Source organism: Rhinichthys klamathensis, unplaced genomic scaffold, assembly GCF_029890125.1.
Source record: "Rhinichthys klamathensis goyatoka isolate OS25496 unplaced genomic scaffold, OSU_Roscu_1.1 h1tg000103l_1, whole genome shotgun sequence".
In the NCBI taxonomy this organism is placed as follows: domain Eukaryota; kingdom Metazoa; phylum Chordata; class Actinopteri; order Cypriniformes; family Leuciscidae; genus Rhinichthys; species Rhinichthys klamathensis.
The window spans coordinates 869,269-890,896 of NW_026606642.1; the positions used below are offsets into that span (position 1 = coordinate 869,269).

A 21,628-nucleotide genomic window follows, 5' to 3' on the forward strand; every position below is an offset into this window, starting at 1 on the left:
CACCTGGAGGGGCGTGATTGGGAGGAACGTCCGGTGCCTGTCGAGGCGGCAATCCCCGAACCCGGTGGTGGACACCGAAAGTAAAGGATGCCGTCAAGCTGAAGAAGGAGTCCTATTGGGCCTGGTTGGCTTGTGGGACTCCTGAGGCAGCTGACAGGTACCGGCAGGCCAAGCGGACTGCAGCCCGGGTGGTTGCGGAGGCAAAAACTCGGGCCTGGGAGGAGTTTGGTGAGGCCATGGAGAAGGACTATCGGCTGGCCTCGAAGAGATTCTGGCAAACTGTCCGGCGCCTCAGGAGAGGGAAAAAATGCCCTTCCAACGCTGTTTACAGTGGAGGTGGGCGGCTGTTGACCTCAACTGGGGATGTCGTCGGATGGTGGAAGGAATACTTCGAGGATCTCCTCAATCCCGCCGTCATGTCTTCTATTGAGGAAGCAGAGGCTGAGGGCTCAGAGGTGGACTCGTCCATCACCCTAGCTGAGGTCACCGAGGTATTCAAGAAACTCCGCGGTGGCAAGGCACCGGGGGTGGATGAGATCCGCCCTGAGTACCTCAAGTCTCTGGATGTTGTGGGGCTGTCTTGCCTGACACGCCTCTGCAGCATCGCGTGGCGGTCGGGGACAGTGCCTCTGGGATGGCAGACCGGGGTGGTGGACCCTCTTTTTAAGAAGGGGGACCGGAGGGTGTGTTCTAACTACAGGGGGATCACACTTCTCAGCCTCCCTGGGAAAGTCTTTGCCAGGGTACTGGAGAGGAGAATACGGCCAACAGTGGAACCTCGGATTCAGGAGGAACAGTGCGGTTTTCGTCCGGGCCGTGGAACACTGGACCAGCTCTATACTCTCTACAGCAGGGGTGGGGAACGTTGATCCTGGAGGGCCATTGTCTTGCAGAGTTTAGCTCCAACCCTGAAAAAAACACTCACCTGCCTGTAACTTTAGCAATCCTGAAGACCTTGATTAGCTTCAGGTGTGTTTAATTAGGGTTGGAGCTAAACTCTGCAGGACAATGGCCCTCCAGGATCAACGTTCCCCACCCCTGCTCTACAGGGTGCTGGAGGGTTCATGGGAGTTTGCCCAACCAGTCCACGTGTGCTTTGTGGATTTGGAAAAGGCATTCGACTGTGTCCCTCGCCGCGGCCTGTGGAGGGTGCTCCGGGAGTATGGGGTCCGGGGTCCTTTGCTAAAGGCTGTCCGGTCCCAGTATGACCGAAGCAGGAGCTTGGTTCGCATTGCCGGTAGTAAGTCAGACTTCTTCCCGGTGCATGTTGGACTCCGGCAGGGCTGCCCTTTGTCGCCGGTTCTGTTCATAGTTTTTATGGACAGAATTTCTAGGCGCAGCCAGGGGCCGGAGGGTGTCAGGTTTGGGGACGATTTCGTCTCTGCTTTTTGCAGATGATGTTGTCGTGTTGGCCCCTTCACACCAGGACCTTCAGCATGCACTGGGATGGTTTGCAGCCGAGTGTGAAGCGGCTGGGATGAGAATCAGCACCTCCAAATCCGAGGCCATGGTCCTCAGTCGGAAAAGGGTGGGTTGCTCACTTCAGGTTGGTGGAGAGATCCTTCCTCGAGTGGAGGAGTTTAAGTATCTTGGGGTTTTGTTCACGAGTGAGGGAAGGATGGAACGGGAGATTGACAGATGGATCGGTGCAGCTTCTGCAGTAATGCGGTCGATGTACCGGTCTGTTGTGGTGAAGGAGCTGAGCCATAAGGCAAAGCTCTCGATTTACCGGTCAATCTACGTTCCTACTCTCACCTATGGTCATGAGCTTTGGGTCATGACCGAAAGGACAAGATCCCGGATATAGGCGGCCGAAATGAGCTTTCTCCGCAGGGTGGCTGGGCGATCCCTAAGAGATAGGGTGAGAAGCTCGGTCACTCGGGAGGAGCTAAGAGTAGAGCCGCTGCTCCTCCACATCGACAGGGGTCAGCTGAGGTGGCTCGGGCATCTGTTCCGGATGCCTCCTGGATGCCTGTTCCGGGCACGTCCCACTGGGAGGAGACCCCGGGGAATACCTAGGACACACTGGAGAGACTATGTCTCCCGGCTGGCCTGGGAACGCCTCGGTGTCCCCTCGGAAGAGCTGGAGGAAGTGTCTAGGGAGAGGGAAGTCTGGGCATCTCTGCTTAGACTGCTGCCCCCGCGACCCGGCCCCGGATAAGCGGAAGATGGATGGATGAATGGATAGATCACTAGTAATTTCCTGCTACTGTACTTAATTCTGAAAAAATTTGGACAAAACATAATTACGTAATAACCTAGATGGCTGCTCTGTCAAGTTCGTTTTTGGTTAGGAACCTGGGTGTGCTCTTTGATGCCAATCTTTCATTTGAAAGTCACATGTCTAGTATCTGTAAAACCGCATTTTTTTTATCTTAAAGGTTCTCTAAGCGATCCTGGGTGACATCACTTCTTGTTGACGTTCGAACTATTGTCAAACAAAACGGAGGCTAGCTAGACCCTCCCTCCTCCTCATCCGCACACTAACCCCCCAAACCCCGCCCCCAAACCCTTCTTGTCGGTCATTGGCTGGAACAGTTTGTTATGTTTCGGGGAGCGGGTCGCCGCAGTTTGCTTTTGTTGCTGTTTGTGGAGCCTGGGCTGTCTACAGAGATCGCGTTTCTTTACAGTGTGTTCAGGGGACAGGCAGCCAGTGGATAGTGAGGAGATGTTTGCTGTATGTGACAAAAAATGTTTTGGCCTAAAAAACGCGTGACATCGCTTAGAGCACCTTTAAAAACATATCTAAATTACGTCATATGATCTCAATTAAAAATGCAGAACAATTAGTTAATGCGTTCATGACATCAAGGCTAGATAATTGTAATGCTCTGGATGGTTGCCCTGCACGTTTAATAAACTACAGCTAGTCCAAAACGCAGTCGCTAGAGTTCTTACCAGAACCAGGAAGTATGATCATATTAGCCCGGTTCTATCAACACTGCGTTGGCTCCCTATTAAACATCGTATAAATTTTAAAATATTGCTGATTACTTACAAAGCTCTAAATGGTTTAGCTTCCCAGTACTTGAGCGAGCTCTTAATGAATTATAGTCTTTCATGTCCATTGGCCAGTTGATAATACCTAGATCAACTGCAGGCGGTAGATCCTTTTCCTATTTAGCACCAAAACTTTGGAACAATCTTCCTAACATTGTCCGGGAAGCAGACACACTCTGTCATTTCAAATCTAGACTAAAAACACATCTCTTTGGCTTAACATACACAACACATTATAGACTTCTATAATTCAATGTTAGGCTGCATAGTTTAGATCAGCCGGAACCGGAACACTTCCCACAAATCCTGACGTACTTGGTACATCATAAGAAGGATGGTGTCTACGCTAATATTAGTCTCTCTGTTTATCCCGAGGTTTACCGCAATTTGCCGGATCCAGGTCATATCGAGATCTGATGAAGGACCATCACATGGACACGACGACAATGCATCCCTGAAGTGCCAGCCTCATCAGCCTTTTGAAGGCCTCATGGACACCTCAACAAACTCGTCTCCATACCGGCGTGACTCCGACCCCCAACCAGATGGAACTGGATAAATATTGTGAAAGTTCCGGCCCCCGACTGAGCCTGGGTTCTCCCAAGGTTTTTTTCTCCATTCTGTCACTGGAGTTTTGGTTCCTTGCCACTGTTGCCTTTTTCACCTTTCGTCGCCTTTGTCGCCATTGGCTTTTGGCTTGCTTAGTTGGGGACATTTATTTTTTATATTTAAAGGAACACTCCACCGTTTTTTTTAAATTGGGGTTATTCACCGTCTCCCCAACATTTAGATAGGTGGGCAAATGCATTTTTGTCTCAGTGCATGCATTGTCTTCGTCTGGCAGCGCAGCCGCTAGCTTAGCTTAGCATAATGAATGGAATCCTGTTGTCAGGTAGCATGTCGTGAGTAAAAGTGATAAAAAAAACAACAACAAAAAACGAATTGGCCTCCTTATTCACAACGCGTACAAATAGCAATGCAGAATAAAGGTGCAGTGTGTAGATTTTAGTGACATCTAGTGTTGTGGTTTGCGAATTGCAAACAGCCAGTCACTCACGGCTTATCCCTCCCTTTGCAAACACGAATGAGAAGCTACGGTGCAAACGTAGGACAAAAGATGTCGTCGTCTGAGACAGCAGAGAGTAGCAAGTCAAGCAATGCTGGAGAAACAACAGCAGGATCAATAAATGAAGAGCTACATGAAACAGTCGCATACGACTGTAATACATTACTGTACTGTAATCCTTTACTGTTTTAATGTTTTACGGTCAATAATACTAATCAGCTGATTGTCTCATGAACGTAACCAGCACATTTCTCCCTAGCAAACCCATAACACAGTGAGGGAGAATAACCACATGAAACTATCCAACTACATATTTTTTCAAAAAGGGTAGTAAAAGTTTAGCTGGCTAATATGAGCTGTTATGCTGTAGGCTAACGTTACTGTTTTACGGTCAATAGTACTAATCAGCTGATTGTCTCATGAATGTAACCAGCACGTTTATCCTCATATAGCAAAGCCATAACACAGCGAGGGAGAAGAACTAAGTTACATGAAACAATCCAACGACATATTTTACACCACTGACAAGGGAAAAGTCACTTCTCACGGTGTCTATAGCTAATATTATCAAACAACAGTTTTCATTTGCATCGCTAAAGTTGGAATACCTTTCCTGTCTAGCAGAAAACAGGCAACTTCGGCGTCACTTTGAAAACATTTTCCCCTCATTAGACCCTTCCACACTGAAAGCCACACCGATGTTTACCCATGATTTCTGCCTGCTTCAGAGGGCGCAGAGATGTCACGCAACACCTGAAATAAAGCTTGCCACAAAGAACGGCAAAAGTGAAACATTTGAATTGTTTATTAATAAACTTGTGTAGCAGAGTTCATCCAGCGTTCGGCAGGACGTGAGAAGGAATTGGGCAGGAATTGACCTAAAACAAACTCTGAAAAATATTGGTACAACCCTTTTGTTCTGGTCTGGGTATTTAAGGCTAGGTAACAGAGCAGTCGGGGGGAACCTGTAACCAGGAAAACCCCCATACAGTGCTGTGTCAGTGTTTTCCCGGTGGAAAGCACTCACACACTACTGTGTGTCTCTGTCAGTAATGCATTGCTTACACTCACACACTACTGTGTGTCTCTGTCAGGAATGCATTGCTTACACTCACACACTACTGTGTGTCTCTGTCAGGAATGCATTGCTTACTTTTAGAATCATCTTTGAGTAATTGATGTCATGTATTTATTATTTCTGAATTGGCTGTTAATTGCTTGTGTAATTGGCATGATAAATTTTTACCTGACAAATAAATGTTACATCTTGATTTATTCTGAAGTATTCTGAAATCATTATTTTAGTAGATTATGAGGAGGCTGGTGCTACCGCAGCTCTGTGTCCAGGATAGGTCAAACTAAAGGCGCATATGAATGGAGCAGTAGGCACGTCATCTGAAGACCTTTTGATTTCTGTATTAGGGGTGGGCGCTATACCGGTATGAACGTGAATACCGGTATTATGTTGTGCCATGATATGGATTTTGCGATACCGAGGATACCGTATTCATAAATTCAAATTTTGCAGTTATATTGTTTTGTTCAATTTGGTACTCTTTACAACTGTTAACACTAATGACGATACAGAATCGAATACGCTGTTTAAGGAAATGGCTGATTTGGCGCTTCATACGCGTGAAGTTGCTGAGGCGATTAACCGCTGTCCTGTGACGCGTTCAATGAAGGACCGTAACGTAGAACACATCGCTAGTGCTGAGCGGCTGTTCATAAAGGATGCATCTTTTGCGGTGGAATGGGAAATAACAAGGTAATGAGACGCAAGTTTGACTTTTAACTTGAGCGCAGCATTTTTAGAATGCCGTTTCATTTGCGAGACGCGGGTGCAACACCAAAACGAGTTCGTCAAGCACAAACAAACGTTAAAGTTCTAGGCTACTGTATGTTTGAGATGTCATGTTTTCATGAAGGTTGAAAGGCTGAAAGCTGCTATTATTATCTTTGTTTTTACAAAACATTTACTGCTAATAATATTATCCACGTGGAGACATTTCCCCGCAATGTAACGTTAGGCTATGAATAACAGGACACGACACACACATAAGCATGCGCATACACACGACACACATATAAGCGCGCGCATACACACACACTGGTCCACTATCTTTGTGGGGACTCTCCATAGACGTAATGGGTTTTATACTGTACAAACTGTAGGCCTTTATTCTGTCTCCTTACACTAATGAATTAGTTTGTATGAACATTTTCATTGTTTTTTTTCTTGTATACTTTTAAGTTCTATTTATTTGGTGCTTTGTTCAATCTCAAACCATTATTTTATTTTTATTATTAAGATGTCTGCACAAGAGTTAACTGTAATCTGTGCAAACATTAAACTTAAATTAAACGTCTCGCTTTGGTCTACACTGGAAGTGTTCTGCTCGCTCTGCTAAAGCTAAACTATTTACTAAAGCTGAAACTAAATAAAATAAAAACTATATAGAAATGTGTTTGCAAAATAAAAACTAACAAAACCATTAATGAAACTAGCTAAAACTAAACTGAAATTTAAAGCAAAATTGAAAACGATATTAAAATAAAAACTAATTTAAAAAAGCAAAACTATAACAACAGATATTCCCGGAGACAGAGCACACCCGAAGACGGCTCTCACTCAGAAATCAATAAAGTCTTCATTCGCTGCCGGTTCTCATTATGACAAGACGAGCAAAAAGTGGAAAGACATAACAAGTGCATTCAGGCCTACCTCATGTTGCACGTTTGCACTTAAAAAAAAAAAAAAAAAAAAAAAAACATTTCAGGTCTATGTCGAATGAAATGCCTCACCTTTTTCTAGTTATCTATTGTTAAAATACATATCTTGCCTGTAATTTAACTAAGGTGTACTAAAATGTGATTCCAATTTTTTTTTTCTCATATCGCGATATAATATTGATATCGTCCAGACAGTGAAAAATATCGTGATATGAATTTTTGCTCATATCGCCCACCCCTATTCTGTATATGACTGAATTGGCAAGTTGTATGGAAGTGGCTAAATAAACTACAGTTTTTTGTATGAGTGAGCAATAGGCAGCCGACTTAAGAGGTATTAGCAAACCCTGCACCCTCTGACCAAGATCAGACTGGCAATACTGTGTCGGTGAGATCCACGTAAACCTGAAGCGTGTGACTCTGTGCGCCATTGGGTCCCTTAATGAATGAATAATTGATAGTAGGCTATGGGATACTCAGAATAATCAAAGATCTAAATTAAATCATAATCAATATTTATGATTATTTTCTAATAAGAAACACAATCTAAATTGGATTATCAGTCAAAATTGGACTCAGATGAAGCATAGAGCTAAAGTAATATTGAAACTAAATTCTAATAAATTAAGTGAACTTCACTGGAGCGCTGAAAAGACATACACGCATTATCCCTTCGCCCAGGCCGTTGGATTCCGTCTTTGGACCAATGGGTGGTCCTTACACAAGTCTATCTTGCTGTGAGACCCACAGGCACATTAGCCGCGTTTCCACTGTCGGGCCAGGGCTAACAGCGAGCCGAGCTGGGCCAGTGGCCTCAGGCCTTAAGCACCGGGCTTGCGTTTCCACTGCCGGGCCAGTAGCCCCGCAGCGCTGCCCTAAACCCCGCCCCTAACACGCCTTTCTGGATCAAACGTCATACAACCCAACCCATTTCAGCGGGTATTATGAATTTATTTTATTTTTTTAAGTTAGGAAGATAGCTTGTGTATATTAACTCACCGGCCGTGGCTGCAATAGTGTCCCGACTTGTCTCGCGAGTCGCCACTAACAGAGGGGCGGTGACCCAGCACACCATCCATTAAGTCGAACCATGGAAAGTTCCTTCTCTGGGCTCCGCTTTGTCCATTGTGCGTTTTAATCGCCTGTACAATACTGCGCCCGCAACTTTTTTATTTTTTCACGAACTTGAAGCGTTGCTCGCTGAATTCTTAGCTTAGAAAGTTCAGCATCGATGTATTTTATAACGTCCTCGTTTCTGCTCACGCCGTCAAATTGACGTTTTCAACTGCTTTCTTCTGCCCAACTGTTCAGAAGAGCTTTGGTATCTTCGACAGACCAGTACAGGCGATTCTCCATTTCGAGCAGCGATTATTTTGCGCGATATAAAAAAAGTTAAATGTGCATCTTGCCGCAGACCATAACTTTCCCAAACACCGATAAACTCCGTCTTTTACCTTGCCCACGCCTCTAGCCTGAGCTGGCCCGCTTTGGCCCAAGGTATTCGACAGGCCAGAAATCCTGGCCGTTGGCCCAAAGTAAGCCCCGATCAAGCCCTGGAAGTGACAGTGGAAACACGACTGGCCCTGGCACGCACTAGCACGGCTTGGCCCGGCAGTGGAAACGCGGCTATTGGTATAAGTTTGGGATCGCCAAAATTTTAGATTTCTCTAATTCATAAAAGTAAGTTTGACCAGAGTTTGTGTGGGGAGAAGAATTTAAGGTTTGTAGTGTAGCAGTCCTTCAGCAGCAATGTTAGCATTTCGTCCTTCAATAATCTTAACCCAAAGTTCTGTCTGGGTGACAGAACTTTATACATGAAGACAAAAGGGCTACATACAAAGGAAAACTGTTAGGACCTCCCACAGGAGATTGATGTAGACTGCAATACTCCTAGCAATGTTTCTTTTTCATTCACACCCATCAGTTTCTATTGTCTTAAGTCTGTATGGGCCCACACCTTCACAGACACAGAGTGAGTTGACTGCATCTGAGGCAGACACAATGTAAATCCATCTGACTAAAGATGACTGAAAATACACATAATCTTTCACTTTCAACTAGTGACTGAACAAATGTAATCAAGTTACCACAGAATTTAAACAATCTGTAATCTTTTGTTTTTCCAAATAACAGTTTTAATTTGGAAATGGAATGCTTAATAAACAATAAAAGGCAAATTGCCAGTAAAATTGTCAATTTTTAACAATTAAAATTTCAGAGAATTATAATGATAAATAATTTAATCCAATTATTAAGAAACAAACAAACAAAAAAACTTACTGAGATTGAATGTCTTTGATGAAGATCCTTCAGTCCTGCTGATATCAAGTGTAAAGGGTCCAGAGTCTGTGATTCTGATCTTCATGATTTTGAGAACTCCAGTCTGATTGTCCAGCTGCAGTCTGTCTTTGAATGCTCCATCAGTTTGAACCTTTACTGAGATCTTACTGGACCCTCTATTGATTCTAGCAATAGAAACATCTCTGAACTTCCATTCAATCATTTCATTGCTCTGTATTATTGTATCAGTGTTTAGAGTGACTGAATCTCCCTCCATCACAAATACTGACTCCACATCATCACCAAACACACCTGAAAAACATACAGAAATAGTCAGAGATGAAACTTAAGATCATTCAGTCTTGCCTAATAAAGCTCATACTTGCTGCAGCCTGCAGTCCACATTAAGTTGGAGTCTACTTTAAAGTGCCCCTATTATGCTATTTTAAAGTTTCCTAATGTTGTTTTGGAGTCTCCTACAACAGGTTAACACGCATCAAAGGTCAAAAAACTGTTTTATTTTCTAATAATATACATTTGCTCATCACCACATTTTCAATGATTCTCAAACGAGGCGTCAGATCAATCAATCTCTCTAAATCTCCCCTTTTCACAAGCTATTCTGCTCTGATTGGCCAGAGAGCTCCGTCTATTGTGATTGGTTTACCGTGTATATGGTTTACCGCGTATAGCGCGCGTGTCGAAAATAAAAACGCCCATTACCGCCATAACGTCAGCTCTGCGTGTCCCGAGGCTTCCTACACCGTAAACTAAACACAGTAACGAACAATGATGACGATTTTACCATATCAATCCTAGCGTGAGTCCAATGATGAAATATTTTCACGGAGCACAGGACGAGGAAGTGTAAAGGACAGCGTCATGAAGGGCAGGATTATTGTCAGGTTGAATCACGCGAGTTGATTGACAGCTGTACAGCGAATAAAAGAGCGTTGAGATCATAACTGACGCAAATCAGGAAGAGGAGAGACAGAGCTCACTGTAGCTGTGTCCCAATGTGAAGGCTGCATCTTCCGAAGGCAGTATTTGAAGGCCGATTGCGTCACAGCGGCGCGACGAAGAATGTTCAAATTCAAAGGCTGCACCCTTCGAAGGCCGCATTTGAAGGACGATTGCGTCACCACGGCGCGATGAAGGCTGTCCCAATACGAGCGGGAGTAACATTTGAACTGCACTTTTTTATTTTCAACTGTTTATTTGATCCTCCATCCTAGATCTCAGTCACCTGAACAAAGCGCTTATGACGTGCCCGTTCAGAATGCTGACAACCAAACAAATCGTCGCGCAGATTCGCCCAGGGGGTTGTTTTTTCTCAGTGGAAATATGCTTTTTTTTCACATTCAGATAACACCCCATCACAGACCATTCTTTATATTCACCTTCGAGGGGCAGGCTTATCAGTACACAGTCCTACCATTCGGTCTATCTCTAGCACCCCTTACGTTTACGAAGTGCATGAACGCAGCCCTCACCCCCCTGAGACAACGGGGAGTGCGAATGTTGAATTACCTCGACGATTGGCTGGTTATAGCCCAATCGGAGGCGCAGTTAATAACTCACAGATCCTGGCTCCTCCTAAAAGCTTTCCTCCCATACATAACAGGTCACCACGTCTTGGTCCGGTCGGACAACATGTCAGTGGTTTCCTATATAAATCGCCATGGTGGGCTCAGGTCGAGCAACCTGCACACCATGGCCGAACACCTCTTGCTATGGGCTCAGCAACACCTATGCTCGCTGAGAGCAGCCCACGTGCCAGGCATTCTGAAGCAGGGTGCGGATATGCTATCCAGAGTCAATGTCCTCCTGGGGGAATGGTCTCTTCACCCGCAAACGATTCAGCTGATATTGAGCATCTTCGGCGAGGCAGAGGTCGACCTCCTTGCCACAGAAACCAACGCTCATTGCCAAGCATTTTTCTCCAAAGACAGGGACGCGCTGGCCCAGAACCAGTGGCCAAGGCGCCCACTGTATGCCTTCCCTCCGGTCACGATGCTACCTCAAGGTCACCGAACAGATCAGGGAGAGCAAGTGTGCATTGCTCTTGTAACACAGTCTCATCCCAAGACGTCATATGACTGACGCTTTTGACCATACGTCAACATCCAACATTTTAGGGTACCCTTTAACGTCAGTTAGATGACGATCCTACGGCGTCATCTAACTGACGCGGGTAGGTTTAGGTCTGGGGTAGGGTTAGGATTAGATAGCGTCATCTAACTGACGTTAAAGGGTACCCTAAAACGTCGGATGTTGACGTATGGTCAAAAGCGTCAGTCAAATGACGTCTTGGGATGAGACTGGGCTGGCTCTTGATAGCCCCTCTCTGGAGGAACTAGAACAAGTCTATTTAATGTTGTGGTCGATAGTGTCAAATAGCACTAAGATCGAGTAACACTAATAGAGAGATATAACCACGATCGGATCATAAGAGCAAATCTTGTGTGACTCATGAGAGCTGACTCAGTACTATCATATGGTTTAAATATGGCAACAGGCTTCAGGTGTAAATGAGTATGTGTCTCCCTTGTGATGCGATTGACTTAAACTCATCTTAATACCAGGTGAAAACAGGAGTACTGTAAGAGTGCACCAGGCTGAATAATGCAAGGATGTTAGATCTCTGCCAAAAGTGTGTCTGATTTGTTCAGTTAACATGAAGCTTACAAAAGTTGTATCATAAATAAGCGCTAAGAAGACCCAGAATCTGCTGTCAGGAGCAGATCCGGGAAGTTCGAATAGCCTATTTGAATATACTGCCAACTTCACTGAACTCCTTGAGTTAAGCACTGACCGCATTTCTTTATATTGGAGTCCAAGTTCAAACACTATGAAACGCTCCATTAACGTACGGAGCTCTGAAGCACTGCCAGCGGGACATTAAACAGGAAGTGTCTGTCCGAGCTCACAACAGATTTTGCGTGGGAACGCAAATAACTTTGCGAGGGAGCACAAAAGATTTGAAAAAAAAAAAAAAAAATCTCCCATCCAGGCGGGGCATGTTGTCACACGTTATCACACAGCGTTACAATGAGCCCCTATTAGAACTATGCTATTCTATTCTGTACTTTTATGAATTCTATTGAGAAAACATGAATAAAGACGAGTCAATGTGTTTTTATTATTATAATTATTATAAAACAATTATGTTTTGAACTTTGCTGTACAGTGTTTTGCTGTACAGCAGTGTTTTGCAATGTGTTTGTTGTTAAACTTGTCAAAAAATTACTATATTGTAAAATTACTTTATTTCTTTATACATTATTTTATACGAACACGTTACTTCGGTAATTGTATTTTATTGACAAAATATTTTAGTTTGTCTTGAATATATATATTTTTTATTATCAGATCAGAAAACATTTTAAGCTGTCTTCTTGTTACAATGTACCACAACTATATTTTGCATGTTGTTACATTTCACTTCCACTCATTTGGGGTAAATCCAGAAAAAAAGTATTCATTGTATTAAAAAAATAAAAAAACTAGATAAATGTATTATTTATTTATTTACAGAGTATTTATACTCTGAAGTGGATTTACTGTTATGTGGCAGAAGGATGAACCCAATTGCAGACAGCAAATAATACAAACAGGGGTTTATTGATGACAAAAACAGAAAACAAAACCCTCGATGGGGCAAAACAAGACAGGATACACTAGACTAAGACAATAAACTAACAACTAAGACAGGAACAAATATTTCTCTTAAACAAGACTTCCAACAAATTACTCAGCTAGATGCACACAACGTATGTCACTTACATCAAACAATGAACCGACACAGGACAGCAAACACAAGGGGATTATAAAGGGAACACTAATGACAAGGACAGGTGAAACTGACTAGACAATAATGACGAGACGGGATAACAAGGGGGCGGGGTGATGTAACGAGACAACACAAGCCCATGGCCAAACAATTGGCCATGCGCTTGTACACAAAACATTGGTTCTGTCATGATCCTGCCACAAGACTAGGAATAATCAATAACATGATGGCAGAATCATGACATTTACACAAACTAAGAAAGTCAAAAAGTGTTAGGTTGTGCCACGCTCTCCCTACCATTATTCGCATGAACACTAAACTTTGGGTTGCGGAGAGTTTAGGTTACGGAGAGTTGTGAGATTATGGTTTTCTAACACCTACTCCCGTGTAATGGAAATCATTATGAACATCAGCTATGCTAATTATTTCCCATCTGCCTTTCTGCTGTTATCTCGGGACGCTTGTCCCGAGAAAAATGGCGTTCGTAGGCTCCAGTTTGGTATCCTGCCTCTCACGGGGATTTCGGATGCCCCAACGCCTGTGATGAGAAGGCCAACGCCTGTGAAGAGACGACTCAACGCCTGCGAAGAGACGACTCAACGCCGGCGATATGTTATCCCCTAAATATTACATGATTAACTAAATGTATTTTTTCCAGGTACTCTCTGATATGGACTTACTGTAAAGCTTCTTTAAAACCCTATGATTGTTAGCCAGAGGAGAACTGGCCCCTGACTAGCCTGGGTTCTCCCAAGGTTTTTTTCTCCATCCAATCTGATGGAGTTTTGGTTCCTTGCCACTGTCGCCTTGCTTTTGGCTTGCTTAGTTGGGGATATTTAATATTCAACAATATTATTGAACTGTGTTGTACTACTTTCATGTTATCACTGTGAAGCTGCTTTGATGCAATCTGTATTGTGAAAAGCGCTATATAAATAAATGTGACTTGACTTGACTTAAACTCTGGTAATAATAAAAGTTTTGATTAAAAAAATTAAACGAAAAGCGAATTTTCGGTTTTGGAAGAGAGAAACCGAAAGTGCAACTAATTTATGCTACAAACAAAAACAAAAACACACACACAAAAACACTTACCAGTCAAGAATAACAGCAAAAGAATGAGTGTAAGTGCGCTCTTCATACTGATGTAGAGTTGAGTGGTTGTTGATGATGTGTAGAGCTGTGTCCTCGTTCTCGGAGTGTTCTTCAGCGCTCCGCTTCTGAGCCGCACAACGAAACAGAGATATTATTATATGAGACGACGAACAGAGACAAAACCCGACTTAGAAACATTTACACTTTTAAATATTTACCAGAGTATTAACTTGATCATTTAAATTATCCTTAAAGAGCCATGTCTTTATTGGTTATTGCTTTCAATAACCGCAAAGCGCAATCCTGTATCCAAAATGGCAGAATCTTCCGTTTTGAACCAAATACCTGAGCACAGTATACCTGTCAAACAGTCAAAGCAGTCTACATGCTCAAACAAAATGCATAAAATACATTTGGTTCGTATACGTCACGGCGCCGCCAAGTGGACTAAAGAAAAGCTGCCTGCATATTTTGAGGTTTTACAAACCGCCGTACGATTTAAACCTGATTTTTACCTTTCATAGGTAAGACTGAACAGTTGTTTTTGGTCGTACTTGTTCAGTATAGGCTAACATTATGTTGACAGCTTTGGCCACCAAAGTCAAACTATATAGCTCTATAACGGTGTTTAGTTATTAAACTGAGACTTAGATAATAGAAAGTTCACATGATTCTTATGAAGTCTGAGCTTATATTATAGCTTATATTATGAACTAATGTAAAGTGAGTCTTCAGGTAAATGTAGTGATCAGACAGAGGACTGACAGCACAGAATTTCAGATAGAGCTAAACCGACTCATATCTGCATGTGTTTGGATTGCTTGACATCTAATGATGGCTCATTTATATATTTTCCACATTTTAGCCAGTGGAACCAGGACAACACAAGGCAGAAGAAAGGCAGACTTTTTTTTCTGCATTTCCTCTTCTGCCTATTACACCACTTATAGCCTACGTTTATATTATTGTACTATTCACAACTGACTAGTTTATTTACTATTTTTATTTGACTGACTATATTATTTTACAATTTATACTATATATACTATTTCTTCAGTTATTTCATTACTTCTATGTCATACTCATACTTAATATACTCAATATAGCCTTGTATTTTAAGGCTAATAATAATACTACTGTATATTTTGCTGTAATTGCTGCTGTTTGTAGTTTGTATAGCTTATTGTTGTTTTGATTTAAGTTTCGTTTTTGTTTGTCTTTAACTGAGATTCATAGACATACTTTCGTTGTAGAGTGGGGCACAAAACGAAACTTAGTGTATTTACTAGTTGCCATATCAACACTGTTAAGAGAAAAACCTGTGCCAAAATTTACAAATCTTTGGAAGATATCACTGAATATTTATTTAACCATAGCAAAAGTAATTTTTTTACTTGAGTTAATTTTGCATCTATGTTTTTTGTTTTTATTTAAAATTAGACAAATCTGATATTCTTTTAATCTTAGTTATTTAACAGTTGAGAGAGTTCTTTTAATGCTGATCTAACCAGCAGAAAACACTTGCATGTTGTCACACTGCGTTACAATGAGCCCCTATTAGAACTATGCTAATCTATTCTATTATGAATTCTATTGAGAAAACATGAATAAAGACTGGTACTCGATGTTCAGAAATGATTTATTATTATTACTTTTTGTACTGTGTTGTATAGCTGTTTGTTTTCAAATGAATTTTATTTTTATTTTTCATTATTAAAAAATAATGCTGTTAAAGCTGGTATGTCATGTTACAATGTGCCCCTCACATGTTACAACACCTATACGTGTACGATGTTCTGGTGCTGAGATATGGCTTATTTATATTGTTCAGGTGGTTGCTAGGGTGTTGCTAGGGTGTTCTGGGTGGTTGCTATGGTGTTGCTAGGGTGTTCTGGGTGGTTGCTATGATGTTGCTAGGGTGTTCTGGGTGGTTGCTATGGTGTTGCTAGTCGGTTGCTAGGGTGTTCTGGGTGGTTGCTGTGGTGTTGCTAGGCATTTACTAAGGTATTCTGGGTGGTTGATAGGCGGTTGCTGGGGTAGTCTGGGTGGTTGCTAGGGCATTGCTAGGCAGTTGCTAGTTGTTGTTGCTGTTCTGGGTGGGCCCCTATAGGGCCCTTGGCGCGAGTCCACGAGGGCGCATTGAGAGGTATTTTTGGGACAGACTCGATCGAGCCTTATCCCTCTCCATACGAAGCCGAATAAATTGAAAGGTCATCTGATCAGTCCCTTCATTAGATAAAAATCACAAATATCATATACAAATATTATACTACTATTTAGCATCGATCGAGAACAGGATTTATTTGCTTTTCCCACATCTTATCTCCATGTCAGCTACACAGCCTGCTTTTACAGTTCTATATTTTGATATTGTGTATGCAACCTGGGCATTAGACAATACATGCTTATTTATTTATATGATGTATTGTACATAATAATACATAATGTTCCATTTGAACTAAGAGTACAATTTTAACACATAATGAAAATGTGCGTGAGTTTCAGATGAATACAGGTTTAAATATTCATACCACGTTTACATATGACTCAGTAAAGCCCTGACATTCGGTTCTATTCATTTAATGAATCATAATACGATAGTATTATTCAGCGCGCTATTATTAGCCTATGTTTGAGACATCAAACACTGGTCGATGACCATAATGTTTGTATATACCGTAGGTAATAACTGGTAAAATGTACACCTAGGTCATAAAAACCGTAATGAAACTTACACTTAAATATTTTCTTCTCAGCCAATTGTCCAATTGTCAATTGTTCGTGAGCAAATCTCCTCCCATCCGTTGTCTGATTGGCCTTTCGCAAGGATTCCTGGGTAGTTAAAGTGTGTGAGCCTGCATCTATGCGGGCTTCGTGGTAGACCGCTTCAATGGTACAAAGGGGGCGCTGCTGAGCACACTTCAGAGCGTTAAAATGATGAATGGGACGGCCTACATGAAGTGTGCCATTTGGGACAGGGCCACTAACGGCGAGAAGGTGGTAGTCTGCAGTTGCACACACAATTCACGGGAAGGGAAATAAATTCTAAACAGATACACGTCAGTGCCCACTCATTCGTAAATAGTAAGAATTCCCACTTTCCTCACTCAGGACAAATAGAGCGCATTGGTTGATATCGTAGGCCTCTAGCTGCCAGGAATCAATCAAGATGGTTACCACTGCGTGGAGTCATACATCCATAGGTTCACAGGCACGGAGACAGTCGGGCTTTTCGCGTTTCGGGCGTCTGTCGCGGTAAAGGAGCGCCCCAGAGAGGGCTGCCTGTTGGCTTTTATTCAGTGGATCTGCCAATCGCTCTATACCGCTGGCTCATGAGTAATATTGGACACACCTGTGAACAGAGAAGACTTGCAGATACACATGCACACCTGATAGACATTAACCCACCCTCACAGGTTGTCAAACAGTCAGTATTCCCCTCCCCTTACATATGTCAAGTCACCTTTATTTATAGCGCTTCAAAGCAGCTTTACAAATATTACAGGAAAATAATGCAACACAGTTTGTAGAAAATTGCGTCACAGTCCAGCTTAAGTATAGGTTCAGTGATGGTTCATTTTTGTTGTAAAAAAGTTCATTTATATAGCTGCTCTGGAGAAAACCGTGATGTCATTATCCAGCTCAGTTCAGTTCTCATATAATGGTGTCAATTCAGCCAGATCAATAATATTGTTGAATATTAAATAAAATGTCTCCAACTAAGCAAGCCAAAAGCCAAAGGCGATAAAAGGCTACAAATACGACAGTGGCAAACTCCATCAGTGACAGAATGGCTGAAAAAACCTTGTGAGAAACCAGACTCAGTTCTCCTCTGGCCAACAAACGAACAGTGTATGATTATGATTCAGGCAGCATTACAGGTCAGAACTCAGATTGGATCAGAATATTCAGAATATTATCCAGTTCCATCTAGTTGAAGACCGGAGTCATCATGTGTGTATGGAGACGGGTTTGTTGAGGATCAGTGCCGATGGCTGTCGTGTCGATGAGGCTTTCACAGGGGAGAGTCTAGTTGACACAATCTATACTGACACTTCAGGGAAGCGTTGTGGTCGTGTCCAGGCACGAGTCAACCATCTGATCTATGGTCTATAGTTAACCTCGGAATAAACAGAAAGACTAACATAAGCGTATGCCATTCTTCTTATGATAGCCTATAGTACATCAGGGGCCAGTTGCATAGCCATTATGTTAAGACAGTGTCTTAAGAACTAGTATGACCAACTAACAGTTAGCTAGGGGTAATCATTCTTACTGTTCGGTATCAAATTAGGCCAATGTACGTTTTTATGTAACCAACTTTAAAAAGTTATGAACAGTATTGAAGAAAAGAATTTGATGACTAACTTGTAAGACTAGTCTTAGCAGTTTATGCAACTCGCCCCAGGTGTTTTTGGCAGTGTTCCCAGTACCGGCTGACCTAGTTTATGCAGCCTAATAATCATTTAACTGATTTGAATAATAGAAATGTATAATGTTCAATGTGTATGCCAGGTTAAAGAGTTTTTAGTCTAGATTTAATCTGACAGACTGTGTCTGCTTCCCGGACAATGTTAGGAAGACTGTTACAATGTTTAGGTGCTAAATAGAAAAAGGATCTACCGCCAGCAGTTGATTTTCGATATTCTAGGTATTATCAACTGGCTGGAATTTTGAGATCGCAATAGACGTGAAGGACTAATGCGTTAAGAGCTGTACTGGGGAGCTAAACCATTTAGTGCTTTGTAAGTAATCAGCAATATTTAAACATATATACAATGTTTAATAGGGAGCCAATGCAGTGTTGACAGAACCAGGCTAATTTTCATAGTTTAAAATTTCATAATATTTCCTGGTTCTGGTAAGAACTCTAGCGGCTGCAATTTGGACCAGCTGTAGTTTATGTATTAAACATGCAGAGCAACCACCCAGTAGAGCATTACTAACTGTTCCGCATTTGTCATTGAGAGCATATGACGTAATTGAGATTTTTAGGATTTTTAAAAGATGGAAGAATGCGGTTTTACAGATACTAGAAACTTGAAATTGGCTTTCAAATGAAAGATTGGTATGAAAGAGCACACCCAGGTTCCTCCACGTACTTCCTAATGTCGGGTAAATATTTTTCCTCTTTGTTCTAGAGCATTTTATGTTTTGTATTGATTATCTTTGAATTGATTATGAAATACATTTACCTGACATAATAAATTGTTATATTTGATAATTCTAACTGACTTTGACATTATTTTCATTGGAGTAAAAAGCAATAGTCAAACATCGCTCACATTTAATGATGCACAGATAATATTAAAACCTTTTCATTTATGGAGTCAGATGAAAGAACGAGTTAATACATTATGAGAAAATGTATTGCATTTAATCAAAAATACTTTTCCGTGAGAAAAGACAGTAACACGTGATGACCTTCCCTGCTGGTCGGATGCCGGACTTGGGCCGATCGAGCGCGAGTTTACATGAGGGAGACTTGCTAGGGCTGCCATGCCTGAGGAAGAAAGATGTCCAGTTGACAATATACAGGTCCTTCTCAAAAAAATTAGCATATTTTGATAAAGTTCATTATTTTTTTCTATAATGTAATGATAAAAATTAAACTTTCATATATTTTAGATTCATTGCACACCAACTGAAATATTTCAGGTCTTTTATTGTTTTAATACTGATGATTTTGTCATACAGCTCATGAAAACCCAAAATTCCTGTCTCAAAAAATTAGCATATTTCATCCGACCAATAAACGAAGTGTTTTTAATACAAAAAAAAGTCAACCTTCAAATAATTATGTTCAGTTATGCACTCAATACTTGGTCGGGAATCCTTTTGCAGAAATGACTGCTTCAATGCGGCGTGGCATGGAGGCAATCAGCCTGTGGCACTGCTGAGGTGTTATGGAGGCCCAGGATGCTTCGATAGCGGCCTTAAGCTCATCCAGAGTGTTGGGTCTTGCGTCTCTCAACTTTCTCTTCACAATATCCCACAGATTCTCTATGGGGTTCAGGTCAGGAGAGTTGGCAGGCCAATTGAGCACAGTAATACCATGGTCAGTAAACCATTTACCAGTGGTTTTGGCACTGTGAGCAGGTGCCAGGTCGTGCTGAAAAATGAAATCTTCATCTCCATAAAGCTTTTCAGCAGATGGAAGCATAAAGTGCTCCAAAATCTCCTGATAGCTAGCTGCATTGACCCTGCCCTTGATAAAACACAGTGCACTAACACCAGCAGCTGACATGGCACCCCAGACCATCACTGACTGTGGGTACTTGACACTGGACTTCAGGCATTTTGGCATTTCCTTCTATCCAGTCTTCCTCCAGACTCTGGCACCTTGATTTCCAAATGACATGCAAAACTGAGCAACAGTCCAGTGCTGCTTCTCTGTAGCCCAGGTCAGGCGCTTCTGCCGCTGTTTCTGGTTCAAAAGTGGCTTGACCTGGGGAATGCGGCACCTGTAGCCCATTTCCTGCACACGCCTGTGCACGGTGGCTCTGGATGTTTCTACTCCAGACTCAGGCCACTGCTTCCGCAGGTCCCCCAAGGCTGGAATCGGTCCTTCTCCACAATCTTCCTCAGGGTCCAGTCACCTCTTCTCGTTGTGCAGCGTTTTTTGCCACACTTTTTCCTTCCCACAGACTTCCCACTGAGGTGCCTTGATACAGCACTCTGGGAACAGCCTATTTGTTCAGAAATTTCTTTCTGTGTCTTACCCTCTTGCTTGAGGGTGTCAATGATGGCCTTCTGGACAGCAGTCAGGTCGGCAGTCTTACCCATGATTGCGGTTTTGAGTAATGAAACAGGCTGGGAGTTTTTAAAAGCCTCAGGAATCATTTGCAGGTGTTTAGAGTTAATTAGTTGATTCAGATGATTAGGTTATTAGCTCGTTTAGAGACCCTTTTCATGATATGCTAATTTTTTGAGACAGGAATTTGGGGTTTTCATGAGCTGTATGCCAAAATCATCAGTATTAAAACAATAAAAGACCTGAAATATTTCAGTTGGTGTGCAATGAATCTAAAATATATGAAAGTTTAATTTTTATCATTAAATTATGGAAAATAATGAACTTTATCACAATATGCTAATTTTTTGAGAAGGACCTGTGCTTGGTTAAAGAGAAATTTTCTTAATAGTTGTATTTCTCCTTCTTTTCTCTCTGATCACCATTATTTTTCAATATCTGTGTAAATGCAGCCGGGTTTTGAATTTATTTGGAAATATGTACTTTTATTTTGACATGACTAAAAAACTGGAAGTAGCGCCAGTAGCTCCGTGAGCTACACACACAGACCAAAGTGCTCCGGTAGCGGTGATGTTGCCTGCTTGTTTGTTTCTTTATTATTACTAAAGATTGCTACTTGCTTCTTAGTGTTTGCTACAACTGTGTGTAAGTTGATGAATCATATTTTTTGACTGAAGATTGCTTCTGGGAAATGACTCTGCCGTTAATTGAGAAGCAGGCCAAAGTGGTCAGTATTACTTTGTATTCTTTATTAGCATCAGCTACACTGCTAAGCCATGCTATTTATGTAATGTTTGCAATATTTGATGTTGTCTTTTATTTTGTCTACCCGGACATTTAGTTCTACGGTGTTAATAAACATCTGTAAAGGGAACCGGAGTCTCGCATTCAATCAATGGGCGGCACA

At 42.0% G+C, this 21,628-nt stretch overlaps 1 protein-coding gene and 1 long non-coding RNA gene across 2 annotated transcripts in view; one reads left to right on the plus strand and one right to left on the minus strand.

Moving 5' to 3' along the window:
- LOC130086893 (uncharacterized) overlaps positions 1-21,628 on the minus strand; it is an 832,515-nt gene that overhangs the window by 322,120 nt on the left and 488,767 nt on the right. The window lies entirely within an intron of this gene.
- Positions 3,575-13,833, plus strand: LOC130086951 (uncharacterized). Its single transcript, XR_008807287.1, has 2 exons — positions 3,575-3,605; positions 13,628-13,833. It is a non-coding gene; the product is annotated as an uncharacterized LOC130086951 (long non-coding RNA).